This window comes from Macrobrachium nipponense, chromosome 34 (assembly GCF_015104395.2).
Source record: "Macrobrachium nipponense isolate FS-2020 chromosome 34, ASM1510439v2, whole genome shotgun sequence".
In the NCBI taxonomy this organism is placed as follows: domain Eukaryota; kingdom Metazoa; phylum Arthropoda; class Malacostraca; order Decapoda; family Palaemonidae; genus Macrobrachium; species Macrobrachium nipponense.
Window position 1 is genome coordinate 27,884,002 of NC_061095.1, and position 15,359 is coordinate 27,899,360.

At 45.9% G+C, this 15,359-nt stretch overlaps 1 protein-coding gene across 5 annotated transcripts in view; it reads right to left on the bottom strand.

The window, feature by feature from the left end:
- Positions 1–14,757, bottom strand: part of LOC135207996 (serine-arginine protein 55-like) — a 332,296-nt gene extending 317,539 nt beyond the window's left edge. The window contains exon 1 of one of the 5 annotated variants that reach the window (XM_064240086.1): positions 14,456–14,757. The gene's annotated coding sequence lies outside the window, so the exon portion shown is untranslated. Of the gene's footprint in view, positions 1–14,092; positions 14,249–14,455 lie in introns of those variants that run through there. The other 4 variants (XM_064240085.1, XM_064240084.1, XM_064240081.1 and 1 more) reach the window with 4 other exon arrangements.
- Between the last annotated feature and the right edge of the window lie 602 nt (positions 14,758–15,359).

The following is a 15,359-nucleotide window of genomic DNA, read 5'->3' on the forward strand; positions in this document are numbered from 1 at the left end:
GGGGGCCGAGATTCGAAGGGTAGTAGATATCCCTCCCGAAGGACTCTACTATCCAGTTCTCGGCGCCGTACGCGCTGCCAAGTCGCCCAATGGCTCGCTAGGCACCCCCCCACTTCCGGCAGCAGGTGAGGGGGAACGCCGTCCCTAGCGTTTCCCTCCTCGTTTCGACTTCTTTCCAGCACCTCCTCGGGAAAGGAGGGCTGGGAGGAGGGCTGGTTGCGGCCTCCTCTAGCAGAAGTTGAAACAACAGGAGTCTTTCACACGGGGTTTGGACGGTGCAACCGTCTTCGCCGCCGTGGAAGCGCTAGCCAAGCTCTTTGGTTTGGCCGCAGTTGCTCTCGAGATTGCCCAGTAACCTTCGAGACTGCCTGGTGAACTAAGCAGTCACTCTCGTCAGTGCGCCGCCTTTCCACCGCAGCGTCCACCATCTCTCCAGGAAAGAGAGCTGGGGAACTCCTAAGAGGTCCATTTCGAAGCCCTGAGTTGCCGCCTCACGCCCGGCCCCCTTGGTCACTCGGGTCAAGGACTGCGTCCCTACGTCGAAGAACCAAGTTGGCCCACAGGTTAGCAGTCTGATAGGCGAGGTAAGAGATTGCTCTTCCTCCAGACTGGCACAGTCTCCTAAAAGAAGCGTCGTCTTCGAGAGCAGAACTCCCAGAGCCGGCCGCTACTTTGGATATTGTGAGGACCACAAAATCCAACCAGGAAACTGCCTGGAATGCTGCCATAGCGGTAGATTCCAGGGCAAGTGCCTCCGACAGGAGATGCTGCAGGGACACACCTGGAGTCAGCCTCGCTAACTCCGGGTTAACCCTGTTTAGGCAGTAGCGGGTCTTCCGAAGGCACGTAAAATCGCCTCTGCCGCTGTAGAGGAGGAGGAAGCAGCTTAGAAGACCGTCCGGACTTTAGCGAGTTTCCTCCAGTCTGAGACGAGATTCTCCACCTGATCCAGGACCGAGTCCGCAAGCTCCGATCGCGGCAACCCCACCATCATTTTGGGCTCCCTCTTGGGACCCAAAAATGATTCGAGCCGGGACGTGGGCTCTGCGGTGGTAGCGGCGATCCTTCCGCAAGGTCATTATGCAGACGCATCAGCTTAATGACCTCTGCAAAGTTCCTCTGTATCTCGGGAGTTACCGCGTCTTGTGGAGTAGGACCGTCCAGTACCCTCCAGCAAGAGCATATCCCTCGATACTCCTCCTTCAGAAGGAGGAACAGCGACAGACCCCTGACGGTCGCCTCCAACTACTTGCGCGTACGTTTCTGGTCGGTCCTAAAAACCGTGCCTGAGCCGTACGGCGTCATAGCTGGGTCACGAGCGGCGCACCTCTCGTGATCGCTCCTCGGTACCTCGCTCCTCCCGGTATAGCCGAGGAGGTTGAAGGTACGGGAGAGGCAGACCTGACGCTCCCCCTCGCTCGCTGGCAGGACCAGCGTGCGTGGAGGGCTGCTGCCGATCGTCAACCCGCGGTGACGGTCGAGCAGCAGGCCTAGCCTTGCCGCTCGCCTGGGGCGATTGGCTCGGCTGAGAACGTCGAGACGATGACTCTAGCGTCAGGCGAGCTGCCGCTGGTCACCGTCTCCCGCACCCGGTCCCATCGGGAGCGGCGGACGGGTGACCTGCTAGGCTCTCTGTCGCGTCGAGACCGGCCAGCGTCCTCTCGGCGCGTCAAGCCGCTGGTACCAGCCGTGGGCTGGTACGGCGGCCGTGGGGGACTCCTTCCTCGCCTCAACCCGTGGCCGGTCAGCGACCGTCACGTCAGCCCGAGCAGCCAGTTGATCGCTGCGAGAGCGCCACTGGCCTGGCGAGAGTCGTGTGCACGACTCTCGCCAGTCTTCTGCTCCGCGCCGCTGTCTTGACGGCGAGCGAGCTCGGGGCGTCAAAACTTTGGCTGGACGGTCTTCTTTGGAAGAGCGTCCACTCGGTGCTTCTCGCGAACGAGAAGCGGCCGAGACGGAACCTGGTTTAGCGGCAGAACCGCTAGCACCAGGTGAGGACGCACCAGCCGAGGCTGGTGCACCTCTGGTCCCCGTCGACTTCTTCTTTGCAGAAGGAAGCGACGGGCCCCGTTCCCGAAGGAACAGGAGGACCAGCAGAAGAGCTCCCAGCTCGCCTGAGCGAGCCGGGCCCTTAGAAGATCCCGAAGGAGTCTTCTTAGGGGGGGAGGAGGCAACCTTCTTCTTCTTCGGCTGTTTAGCCTTAGAAGTCGAAGAAGGGAAAGGAGAGGCAGCAGACGACGAAGAAGACGACGAAGACGACGACGACACCATTCTTCCTCTTCCTCTTCTTCTTCGCCAGGCTCCGCAGGACAGACGTCAAGGTCTTCATCCAGGAGGGAGCCGGGGCAGTTGCCGAGCAACAGGGCCCGACTGCACCTGTCCGGAAAGACCTGAGACTGTGACAGCACCACCAACAGCAGGAACAACAGGAACAGGTCTGGGAACAGCAGGAACGGCAGGAACATCTGAAAGTGAATGAGCAGCAGGCCCCTGATCTGAAAAGGAATGAGCGGCTGGGACAGCAACAGGTACGGCAGGCACGGCAGGTACCACAGGAGAGCCAGGCGTCCTGTCGGCAGCTACCGTCATCCTCGGCACTGGCGGCAGGTCCTACCAGGGGGGTACTCTTTGGGCAGCGGAAGTCCGGGGTCGGCAATACAAAGAACCCAGGTGGTGGTGGCACCGTCCTCTTTGGCACGGCCGGAATGGGTTTTTGGATCGCAGCGTGTGTCACCGACATGATATGTGGTGTATACACCAGATGCGGTGGCATCTCATATGCTGGTGTCGAGATTGTGGTTGTTGTAGTGGTCACCGCACCATGAGTGACCACGCCGACCCGCCAACCGCTGAATCAACCCCTGTATGCTCGGCACTCCCTGCAGTCCAGCGACTCCCACACCTGTCCCAGGTCGTCCTTCGCTGATGGCACACCTGCGGAAGCAACAGTCGGGTTAGTTAGAGGGGTTTCCTCACGCCTGGGGGGAGAAGAACCCCCCCCAGAGCGGACGGAAGGAAGACCCCGAGTACAACTGGACGTCCGGGTAGCGGGCGCCCTCATCCACACTCGACGGATCGAGAGAGGAGAAGGACTCCGCTACCCCCACCCCCCCCGCAGGGGAAGGCGCAAACCGTGGGGCTGGCCGGGGGGCAGGAAAGAGGACGAAGTGTCCGTTACCAAAGGAGTCACTGGACTTTCGATGACTTCTTGGGCGGCCTAAGTCTCTTCCTGCCCTCGTACAGCACCACTGCGCCTCGGACCAATTCATACATATTACACAGGGCTCTTTTTTTGTGCGGGAACACTCTCGCCCCCGACAACGAGTACAAACCTTGTGAGGATCTACATCGACAAACGATCTAAATCCCCCACATCTACGCCCCTCCAGCCCGGGACACACTCTACGGTCGACCGGGGGGGCGTGGTGATATCTCCATTTCTTCTTCACTCATTGCAATGATCAACAAAGAAATGAAAACAAAAGTACTTACAATCACTCTGATTTATACAGAAAGAGAGGGCAAATACTCAAACTCAAAGCAAACGACAAAGCGGGCAGAGCGATGACGAGCACGTCCTTCCCACACACGGCCGAAAGCAAAAGTGATTTGTTTACCTCCCAGTCGCGCGACGATCGGACAAGCAGTTAACTACCGTTCTCCCCTTGTTCGAAGCTTACGACCGTTCCAGCTGCGCTAGCTACTTCCTATTGTTAAAGGACCGAGGGTTTTGTATACGTATCGGAACAATTCCTTTTTTTCCATTCGTTAATCTCCCTTCAATTCTCAGAGGGCCTATTTCTATTCTTCTTTTATTCATCTCTTCGCATATGAGTATAGTAGTTTGGGGTTTTGCTTGATATTTAATAGGGTTTTTTCTTCCAAGTCCCGTTTTTCATTTTCTTTTGATTGTATAATCTTTTGTTCTGCATTTTCTATCTTACTTTTTAGTTCTATAACTTTCCATGCATTTTTTTTCTTTTGCAAGACCTTTTTTCCACTTTCTGATTTTCTGGAACAAGATCCTTCTGTCTTGGTATGCATGAATGATGTTTACTTTTCTTCTTCGGTATATATTTATCCACTATTTTCTCCAATATTTTATATAATATCTCAGTATTTACCCTTATGTCATCACTTACGAAAATGTTATCCCAATCTTTGTTAATTCTCATTAATTTCTGACCATTTTTTATTTTACTGTAGAAGTTGTATTTTCCATATCCTTCCCACTTTTTCATTTCTTGCTTATCTCTATTTTCACTTGCTTTGGAATGAACTGTTAATTCTATGACAGTTATGATCTGAAATACTCGCATTATAAACTATATGTCTTTAACATAATTCATCTCGTTCACAAATACTAGGTCTAAAGTATTTTCCTTTCTTGTTGGCAGGTGATTTATTTGTTGAATGTTGTATTCTAGTAGCATATCTAATAGCTTTTCAAATTGCCTCTTATCTTCTGCACTACTATTACTCTCTTTTTTATATGTATAAGTACAACCACAGTCTCCTATTCGTTCTTTTTTCCATTCTACGAAAGGAAAGTTGAAGTCACCAGATAGGAGAATAGTCCAGTCCTTGTGATTTCTACATATATCATCCAATTTTTCAATTATTAAGTCAAAACTCTTTAGTATTAGGATGGTATATATTACTATGTTCATCAATTTTTCAGATTCAAATTCTACCGCTATTAGTTCACATTCTGAGTTACTATATTTCTCATATATTTTTATTCCTTGTTTTTTGTCTTTCCCATATATTGCGGTTCCCCTTGATTCCTATTTTTCTTTTTTCTATCTGATCTATAAGTTTGGAACCCTTTTATTTGATCATCATTCCCAGTCTCTTGGGAATACCAGGTTTCACTTATATTCATTATATCTATTTTCTTTTCATTTTGGGTTAGTTCTTCTAAGTACTCTATTTTTCTTTTTGAGTTACTCGTAAACTAAACCCTGCGCATTCATCACTATGATGGTTGCGTGTTTTTCTCCTTCATTTAATATGGTAGTAATAAGGATTTTTCCCATGTCTCTTTCCTGTTGTTCTGGTATGTTGTTCTTTTTTTCATTTCCAGAAATTCTGACATTAAAAAATCCAACTTTTCCATAATATTTGATCTTCCTCATCATAATTATTCATTTGTGTCTGAATCTGCAATTTTCTCCGTTTCTGCAATATCCTCTTGCATAATAAATACAGTTATTATCTCTTGAGTAGAATTTCGGAGCTGATGCTTTGAAATTTTTTGCTGACACCTCTGCATATCTCTTGGTGGTTGCTTTTCTCTTTTACTGATATTCTTGATTTCTCTCTTTATTTGTTTCTTTCTTATTTGGATTTTATTACTTGGTTGGTTATTTATTTGATTATGATTCATGGCTACAGGGTGCATATATTTGCATTTTTGTTGAACTTACATCCTCCTTCTTTTTTAGGTTTTTACATATTTTTGGATGCAGATCTCTGCAATCATCCCATAGCCATCTAAGTATGCACATTTACCATATATTCATAGTTTTTGACATACCTTAGGATGTTTGTAGTAACATCTTTCTCCAAATCTGCAATTCATCATTTCAAAAGGTTGCAGATTTTGTCTTTCTTGTCTATTTTTCCTCTTTCCCGTCATTGTGTAGATCTGGGTAGAGCCTCTTCGGGATTTGCTTTTCTGTTGTCATATCGTAATTTATTTCTTCGTAGGTATGCTGCTTTATTGCCTCATATGTAGTATCAATGAGTATCATCTGCATCCATACTTTATCTTGTTCTTTGTTTTCCTTATTTTTTCTGTCATTTCATTTTTGTTTACTTCTCTTCCGTTTTCCTCTTCTTCTTTTTCTTCTTCTTCTCCTCTTCTTCTTATCCTCAAACTATTTGTACATTCAATCTTGATTTAATAACATTGTCTATCCATGATAGACATGTTGAACAAAAAATTCTTGTATCTTTTCTCAAATCTTGCATTACCTCAGCACACTGTGGATGGTCGGAATGTTGCATGCAGCACATTTTCTGATTAGGTTTTGTGGATTGACTATGCTATACCAAACCTTACACAGTTGCATGCTTTTGGCATTCTTTTTCCTAATGCATCAATTAGGATATTCACAAGATTCACCTTATTCATTTTCTTTGTCGGAATATGTTGGTTTATGTATATTTTCTTTATGAGTCTCTGACCACTTGGATTTTATTGGAACTTCTTCAATTATTTTAAAGATGTTTTCATTAGATTTGTTCCAGTTTGAAGGATTATATCCTTCTAATATATCTATGAATACTTTTGTATCTTTTGGTTAGGACTGTTGCTGATTTCATAGATGAGAAATGCCAGTTCCCTTCCTGCTACCTCATCGTATTGCGAATCCGCCAAGCAAGCTAAATTACGCCACCTTTTCCCGCAGTTGGAACTTACTGCCATCTTGTTCTGATTTCAGTATTACACTTGTTAAACTAACTTAGAAGACGCTTTATCCTACTATTTCACACTAATCTTATCACCGATAGTTCACGAACACTTCTAGATATTTCTCAAATTCTAGTCGTATGTTAAACTTGTGTATCTGTTGATTAATCTGACTTCACGCGGTACGTCTCACCAAGCAAGATGGCTACTACGAGAGAGAGAGAGAGAGAGAGAGAGAGAGAGAGAGAGAGAGAGAGAGAGAGATGAGAGAGAGACGAGAGAGAGAGAGAGAGAATTTTACTATTACATAGTATTGAAAATTTTGTAAATGAGTGTATCCTAAAAATGCATTTAGTCATGAAAAGAAGAAGAAAACACAGTAATTAGTGAATCTTGCTCTTGATAAAATAGAGATTTCGTTAATTTTCCGGGAATATACGTAGTATTTGGGCTATCCAAAAAACAAAAAAAGTAAGTAAAGTGATTTATGACAGAATTTAGAGGATACTTGCGTAAAAATACATCGGTAGTTTGTAGAATGGTGTAACCACTAACAGTGTAAAAATAGTATGTACCAACGAGACTAGGTTTGGTGACGTCACGGTTGTCATACGTATTTTTTTCGTGAATGAATATACATTTATGATAAAAAAAAAATAGTTACTGTACTGCTTAGAGTACCATACTGTAAAATAAATGTAATCACATCAAAAAAAAGTAATCATTGCATGCTGTAAACATGTAAAGTGTATTTTTGTCTTTTGAAAAATGCATTCCCCAAGGAATTATTCCTTGGAAGAGGCTTTTTATTATGAAGATATGCCAATAATATATAAGATATGCGTTTTATTATGAATATATGACAATAATATATAAGGTAAAAATGGTGGTTTTATTACATTTTACGCTTCGTCGCCAATCGCAAACAACAATACGATAATCTATGACAATTATCGTTTGTATGACTGCAGTGTTCAGAGAAGTTGATTACGTTATACCAAAACAATAATGAAGTTCGAATTGAAAAGTAATGTTTTCCTAAATGTTATTACTACTGTAATTACACTACTACTATTAACATTTCTAAAAGGTTAAGAATGGCAAAGGTGCTGTTAGTGTTAAGTGTAACTCAATGTTTACATTTCTGCTGGCCGTTCAACTACAAGTTGATGTCAAATGATGTGGAATTATTCCATGAATAGGCTATAATATTATGAAGATATGCCAATAATATATAAGTGAGAATGGTTTTATTACCTTTATTGTTAGTTAATATCATAATGTGAATCTGTTCATGCATTTACAGGTTACCGGAACCGGACAAGGCTTAGCCTACAACGGACAAGCCCTCATGCTGCTATTCATACCAGTGATATAGATTGAGAAGTGGTCCGAGGAAAAACCTGTGATTAACTGAATCCATGAATGCTGATCCGTGACTAAGCGAGGCCCCACTGTATGCACCTACACCCCGGACAATTCAACTGCTTAACAGAATCATGTCGCGAGGGTAATATACGTAGTATATTTGTAGGTTTCTGTACAACGACCTCCATCCTAAATTCTTTTCCCTTCGAGGAATGAGAATAAGGATTGGAGATCGACCGCCTTCGTTCTCTAGTCAAGAGAGTTAAGGAGAAGTCTTCCACGAAGGAAAGCTTCAATGGTGAACAGAATACCGAAGACGACAGTTCAAGCCAAACTGGATGTTCCTGTCCGTTCTTCTCTATTCCAGGGTTGGTCGCCTACTGTGAGATATTCTTCCTTCAGCAGCAGTCTTCTTCCAAACGCTAGAAATTCCAGGAATTCAAGCATTTGGTGAGGTTCTCAATTATCGTGTAACAATTATCGGGGATTCTCGTCTAGCTCACTTTGGACCGTGGTTTCGCCTAAGTGTTTGGAGATCGTAAAAAATTCGAACACAGAGTGCTAGAAATTCTAAGCACTCGGCGAAACCCCCACCGAATTCGTCAAACGATTATCGGTTGGTGGTCCTCTCGATTCCCGTAGAAATCGAGGATGGGGCAGGATCCCTCCTCAACGACCGGGGCTTACGTCAAGTAGGACCTGAAGGTCCCCCGGTAGCGCAGTCCCCAACGTGGGATCCTACAGAGAAGTCTCTGCAGGATCCCTCCCCTTTCCCTCATAGCCGTAAGGAGAGAGGGAATGGGGGAGGAATTGGATACTCGCTCGCCTTCCCAGCGGAACTAGCAGTTGGAGATGAGAGTAGGAGCAGCCATCACCTTGCAGCGATGGCCTCTCAGAGTCTGGGAAAACGTATCGTCAGGAGAAAACGTTTTCCCCCCGAGGAGGGTTACGAACTCGTACTGTAGGTAAGAGTCTGCCGCCACTGTGAACGTCGTCTGGGTGGGGCTGATCGACACCTGACATGAGAGAGCCGTTACCGTCCTCAGACTCATTCCAGTCCTCGTCAAGGTCGAAACCTCTCAGGAGGACTGAAGGGGGGGAGCGCTCCAAGTGCCGCCTCACACCACAGGTCTAACCAATAGACGGCCTGGAAAGCCGCCATAGCAGTGGATTCCAGATTTAGCGTCTCTTGGTGCAAGAAACAGAGATTCTCCAACAGGAGTTGTTAGGCGGCATTGGATACTCTGAAGACACGTAGAAAAGCTGCTGTCGCAGTAGAGGAGGTGGAAGTAGCTTGTTCGACCGGCCAGACCTGAGAGAGCCTTCTTGTCCGGAGACGAGAGACTCTACCTGGTTCAACACAGAGTCGGCAAGCTCCGATCACGGCAGAACCACCGTCGGTTTGGGTTCCCTCTTCGGGCCCCAAAAACGACTCGAGCCGGGATGTGGGCTCGGATAGTGGGAGCGGCGATCCTTCCCCGAGGTCGTTGTGCTGACGAATCAGCGCAATAACCTCGGCAAAGATCCTCTGGATCTCGGGAGTCACAGCATCTTGCGGAGTAGGACCGTCAAGCCCCTCGAACAAGAGCATATCAAGAAAACCTCCCCCTTTAGGAGGGGGAACAGCGACAGACCCCTCTCGGTCTCCTCCTGTCACTTACACGTACGTCCTAGTCGATCCTAAGACCGTGCCAGGTATGTACGGCGTCATGAAGGGATCGTGCGGGGCGCGCCCCTCACGATCACTCTGCTGTGCCTCACTCTTCCCAGTGTAACCCGAGGAAGTTGAAGGCACGGGAGAGGAGGACCTGATGCTCCCCCCTCGCTCGTTGGCAGAACCAGCGGGCTTGGAGGGCTGCAGGCAATCTCCAACCAGCAGTGGGGATCGAGCTGCAGGCCTAGTCAAGCCGTTTCCCTGGGGAGAACGGCTGGACCGAGAACAGCAGCCCCGATCTCGTGTGTCAGAGGAGCTGCTGCTGGTTGCCCTACCCGTCCGGTCCCTGTTGGAGCGGTGGTCAGGCGACCTGCAGAGACCACTGTCACGGTGAGACCGGTGCTTATCCTCACGGCGCGTCGAACTGCTGGCGCCAGTGATCGGGGGGGACCCCTTCCCAGCCTCAGCCCGTGGCCGGTCTAGGACCGTCACGTCAACTCGGGTGACCGGCTGGTCACTACGAGAGCTAGCCTGGCGAGAATCGCCTGAGCGGTTCTCACCAGCCTTCTGCTCCGTGCCATGAACCTGGCGCCGAGCGAGCTCTGGAGTCTGGTCCTTGGCTGCACGGACACCGGTAGGTGACCGTACACTACCTCTCGCGAACAAGCGGCCGAGACGAAACCTGGTGTAGCCCCACCCCGAACGAACGAAAGACCCCGAATACAATTGTACGTCGGGGCACCGAGTGCCCTCCTCCACGCTCGACAGATCGGGCGAGGAGAAGGACCTAGATACCTCCCCCCCGAAGGGGAAGGTGCCATTAAGTGGGAGCTGAGCAGGGGGGGCAGGAAAGAAGACGAAGAATCAGTTACCAAAGGAGTTGCGGGAGAGCTTTCCGACGACTTCTTGGCAGGCCTTCGCTCTTCCCGCCCCCGCACAACACCCACTGCACCCATGACCAATACACAGATCGGCCCGAGAGCAATCGCGCCCTCGGCACCGAGCGCAAGGGCATAAGGATCAATTCCCGGGTATGAGCGGAAACCTCGATCCATAATGAACATAATACGTGAAAATGAAAAAGAATACTGCCTTTACAAATTCACGGGTAGATTACAGTTTAGTTGACCGGACCGTGTAACACCATTTTGCCCGGTCTGTAATCCCTCCGCCAAGGTAAGTAGTTCTCGCAGATGACCCGCAGCTACCAAAACCCGACCAAACCCGAACCCAACCCACAGGACCGAACCCGACAACATGCATCAACATGAAAGCCGATTCTCTTCGATATTTTTAATCTTGCCCAACTAATCTTTAGGACCTCCAATTTTTTAATTTACAGTATTCTATATTTTCACCCATGCCCAACTGAACTGTAAGAGCTCCATTTTTTTCCCTCTTGTTTATTCTATTTTTTTCCATGCTTGCCCAACTAATTTGCAGGAGTTCCATTTTTTTTTTTTTTTTTTCATTATTCGATATTTTGACTCTTGCCAACGATAGTTTTTACCCGTGCCAACATAATCTGTAGGAGATACATTTTTTTCCCCATTATTTGATATTTCTTTCCTTGCCCAACTCATCTGTATGACCTACATTTTTTACATTCTTCGATACATATTTTCCAGGTACTATGTTATCCGCTAGATAACTTAGTACCCTGGAACGGACCATGCCTGACCTTCCTCGACCCTTCAGTCTGTTCCTGCTCTCAGCCAGTTCATGCTTCGTCATAACTACCATGTCTTCTTTCTGCGAGAATTTGTCGTGTTCCGCACACTGCCGCCGTTCCCGTCACGCTGGAAGACATATACATTTTGTGTCAAGACGAACGATCCCATAGTTAGTTATTTAATGAAAACAAATTTCCCTTGTTCAGTCATATCGGAAAACAACCGTCCCGCCAAGAAAGCAAACAAAAAAAAAAATCCTCTTTACCCAGAGATTTCAAAGACTCGGATTTCTCTTATTAAGTTCTATATTTCTGGACGACTAGCAACATCTCCAAGGTAAGGTATCAATGTAAATGCACGTTATTTTAATTATTTTGCCAAAATTAAGCACGCCATTGTATTTCCGCTTTGCTGAAGTCAGCACGCTCAACACATACGAACATTCACGTTCGCTAGAAGTCCACGTGTTCGAACACAGTCCATGTGTTCGAGCAAACAACGTGGCCTTGACTTTAAACCAATCTATTCTCGGAAATATTAATTTTGTTTAGTTATCAGTAAGGGATATACGGGTGCCAGCCATATTTATGGACAAGTTATATTGGTTAGTTATATTTATAATTGTTAACTTACTACACAGGGGGGTCCAGGGGGGCGAAGCCCCCGGCCAGGTAAGGACATGCAGACTTAGTTTGGTTAGGTCGGTTCCTTTGGTTAGGTAGACAATCACTGTTAATATACTATACTGGGGGGTCCAGGGGGGCGAAGCCCCACCCCCCGGCCATGGGTAAGGAACTGGAGACTAACTTTTGGTTAGGTAGCAATCACTTAAATAATTACTATACTGGGGGGTCCAGGGGGGCGAAGCCCCCGGCCAGGTAAGGGCACGCGGCCTAAGTTTGGTTAGGTTGGTTCGTTGGTTACGATCACCGGAGCTCCTACAGTTTTAGTTGGAACAGGAGCTCCTACAGTTTTAGCAGTTTGTTGGAACGGGAGCTCATACAGTTTAGTTGGCCACTGGTTTTTTTTGCTTGGGTTTCGTGGTTTTTAGTGTTCATTGCCGTCGTTTGTTTAGCCTAACACAACGGGGGACGGGACCTCCTACATTTTTGTTGGTACGTGAGCTCCTACAGTTTACTTGGCAACGGGTTTTTCGTCTGCTAGGGTTTTGTTGTTTTTCTGGGTTCATTGTCGTCATCTGGGTTTCCCCCACCCAAAAACCCCGGTTTCCCAATGGCTCCCCCTTACGTTTCATTTACTCGCAGTACTCCCCCACCCCACCCAAAAACCCCGGTTCCAAAAGGGTCCCACCCCATTATCGTTTTATAGGTTTCGGGGTTTTTAAACCGGCGCCAAAACAAAGCGTCCGCCATCTTGTTTGTATTGCTCCGCCGATTCCATAGCAGACGAAACCGCTGGTCAACTGAACTGTAAGCGCTCCAATTCACTTTCACACAAAAAATAAAAGGCACGGGCCTAGAGCTTACGCGACCCCGGTACCGAGCGCAAGGTATGAGGATCAATTCCCGGGTATGAGCAGACACCTTGATCCAAATAAAAATAATACATGAAAATGAAAAAGAACACTACATTTACGATTTCACTTTCACACAATATAAAAGGCTTGGGCCAAGAGCATTCGCGCCTTCGGCACCGAGCGCCCCCCAAAAAAAAAAAAAAAATAAATAAATAAAAAATAAAAATATAAAAAGAGAGAAGAGTACTGCCTTACAATTTTCACTTTCACCCAAAAAATACAAGGCTCGGCGCGAGAGCGCTCCCGCCCTCGGCACCAAGCACAAAGCCCATGGGATCGATCTCAGGAAAACTCCTAATTTTTCACATTTACGTCGGGTAATCGGATGTGCAGAGATTCCATCGATCCTCGATTAATTATCAATTGAATAAACAAAGTGTATATATGAAAAATGAATAAGCGTACTTACTGTTTGTGTGCGTGTAAAAGTGAACTGTAAGATAAAATACAAATATCCTGAAATCACACAACGATGAAGCGGGTAGAGAGCGGTGGAGAGCACACTTACACACCAGCAGGCTGAAAGCAAAAATGTTTCTTCACCTCCCAGTCGCGCAGTGCGCGTACTGTCGGACAAGCAGTTAACTAACGAACTCCCTTGTTCGAAAGCTTACGACCATCCAGCTGCCGCTAGTTACCTTCCTATTGTAAAAGGACCAAAAGGTTTGTATCCCGTGTCGGAACAAATGGGTACTACCCATTTCTACAGAAGCAATCCGCACGGACTGCAAGGAAAATAACCGCGGATACGACATCCACAAGGGATTGGGGGCCATCCAATGTATTTTGCCGTGTTTAGTACTGGCCCCTGGGGGTTAATTACAGTCGTCCGATTAAATATTTAAAATTCTTGTTCAATAGGTAAAACTGCATAGAAAAACCACAACTGCCATAGTCTAGGCTGCCACGGATAAGTACCCTAGATCTACCCAAAAATGGGCAGAGTTTCGTGTCTGTACAATCTCAGCAGCAATCTGTCACAACCAGGATGCTGGCTTGCAACTTATGTCTGTCATATACAGGTCGTTCAATGGGTGTGCTTGTCTGCCAAAATAACGCTTTCGCGCTGTCTCTTCTTGAGATGATGCCATGTCTTCCAGGAGACAAAATCTTTGCCTAAACTGAAATCTGTGCAGAGATCGTTCATACTGTCTGAATAGTGTGTGTGTTTATCGATAACGACAATCGTTTAGTGTATGGAACCCTTAAAGGGGCAATTTAAAAATACGTAAGCTAGGCCTATGGCCTAACACTAGGTGAATGGCCTAGTTGAGTAGCCCTGTGAACTGGTTTTTTGACGGTAACAATTCCTAAATTATCCGAACCAACGTCGTAAATAAATAACTAAATAAACCTAAATATAAATATATGCACCACTGCAAGTTTACCCAAATGTATGTGTATAAATAAACCGAAATGCTGGCAATACTTAAGCTTCTTACCTACGGTAGCCAAAGCGTACAGAGGACCGGGAAATGCTTTGAACAAAAATGAGATAGGTAGACGGAGTTTATCTCCTAACGATATGCAGTACTGAGGACCTTGCAGTAGACTTAAAGGAAGAAAGGGACAACGATGATGAATCTACTTTATTTAATAAAAAGAAAAAACACAGTCAAGGTTTGGGCTAGTCAAACCAAGGCCACCGAGTCGGTCGCTCAAAAGGGAGCTGCCTCCCTCCCATCAGCAGACGTAAACAAACGCTTACATGGCAATCTTCAACGTCGATATTTCACATGATGCGCCTTTTCTGTCTATTACATTCCTTTGAAACGGTGCTCTAGATTACAGATAACAGTTCTTACCTAGATTGGAGAACAATGCGGCGGAAGAAGAATCAGATAAAAGAAATGTTGTAACTAGGCGTCTGACAGCGTGTTCATAGCAGATCTCAACGTATTATACTGTAGACTCGTTTCCATGCAGCGGGCTTCGTTGCTCTATTCCTTCAATTTTTATCTATAAATCAGAGCCATAAAGTAATGACATAAGGTGTTCACACTAGATTTCCGAAAATTTATGACTGCAGAGAAGTCGAGCTGAGATGAAGAAACAAATATGCATGGCTTCTGAAAATTATAAGAGATATATTCTGGGTGACCTTTAAAAATGCCGCTGCGTCAACGAGCCTACGACTCTACTCGGCGCTAAATACCAGTGTTAATAATTAACCAGTTCAATTTTATTATATGGATTTGCTAAATAAGCTACAATTATAAAATATATCCTTGTAAAACAGGTATAAAATTATCAAAAGTTCATATATAAGGAAAATTCTGAAAATGGTCAAACACCAGATTAGAAGCCACTGACATCTAAAAATACTAGATCAAACTTTTTAATTTGTTAGGCAATCTAAGCTAATTTGCCAAATGCTCTTTAAAAATGGAAAACAGACGAACTAGAGTGGCTAAGGCATCATAAATGTGGACGAACTGTTATTCTAGTTTTAGTATTTGTTTGGATTAGTATCGCAGAACTCCGAAGAGACTGATCATTGTAGGTACATAGGTAATAAAAACCACTGGTATGACAGATAGACTAATTATTCTCTTATTCTCTGCCTCTGTATAGGACGCTACTATATTAAAATAACTTGTCGCTTCAAAAGTATCTAATCGTCCCTATCTTATCGTGAGACACGAGCGATTTTCTTAATAAATAAAGTTTGCTGTCTCCAAATCAATATAATATGATCGATCGTTTTCC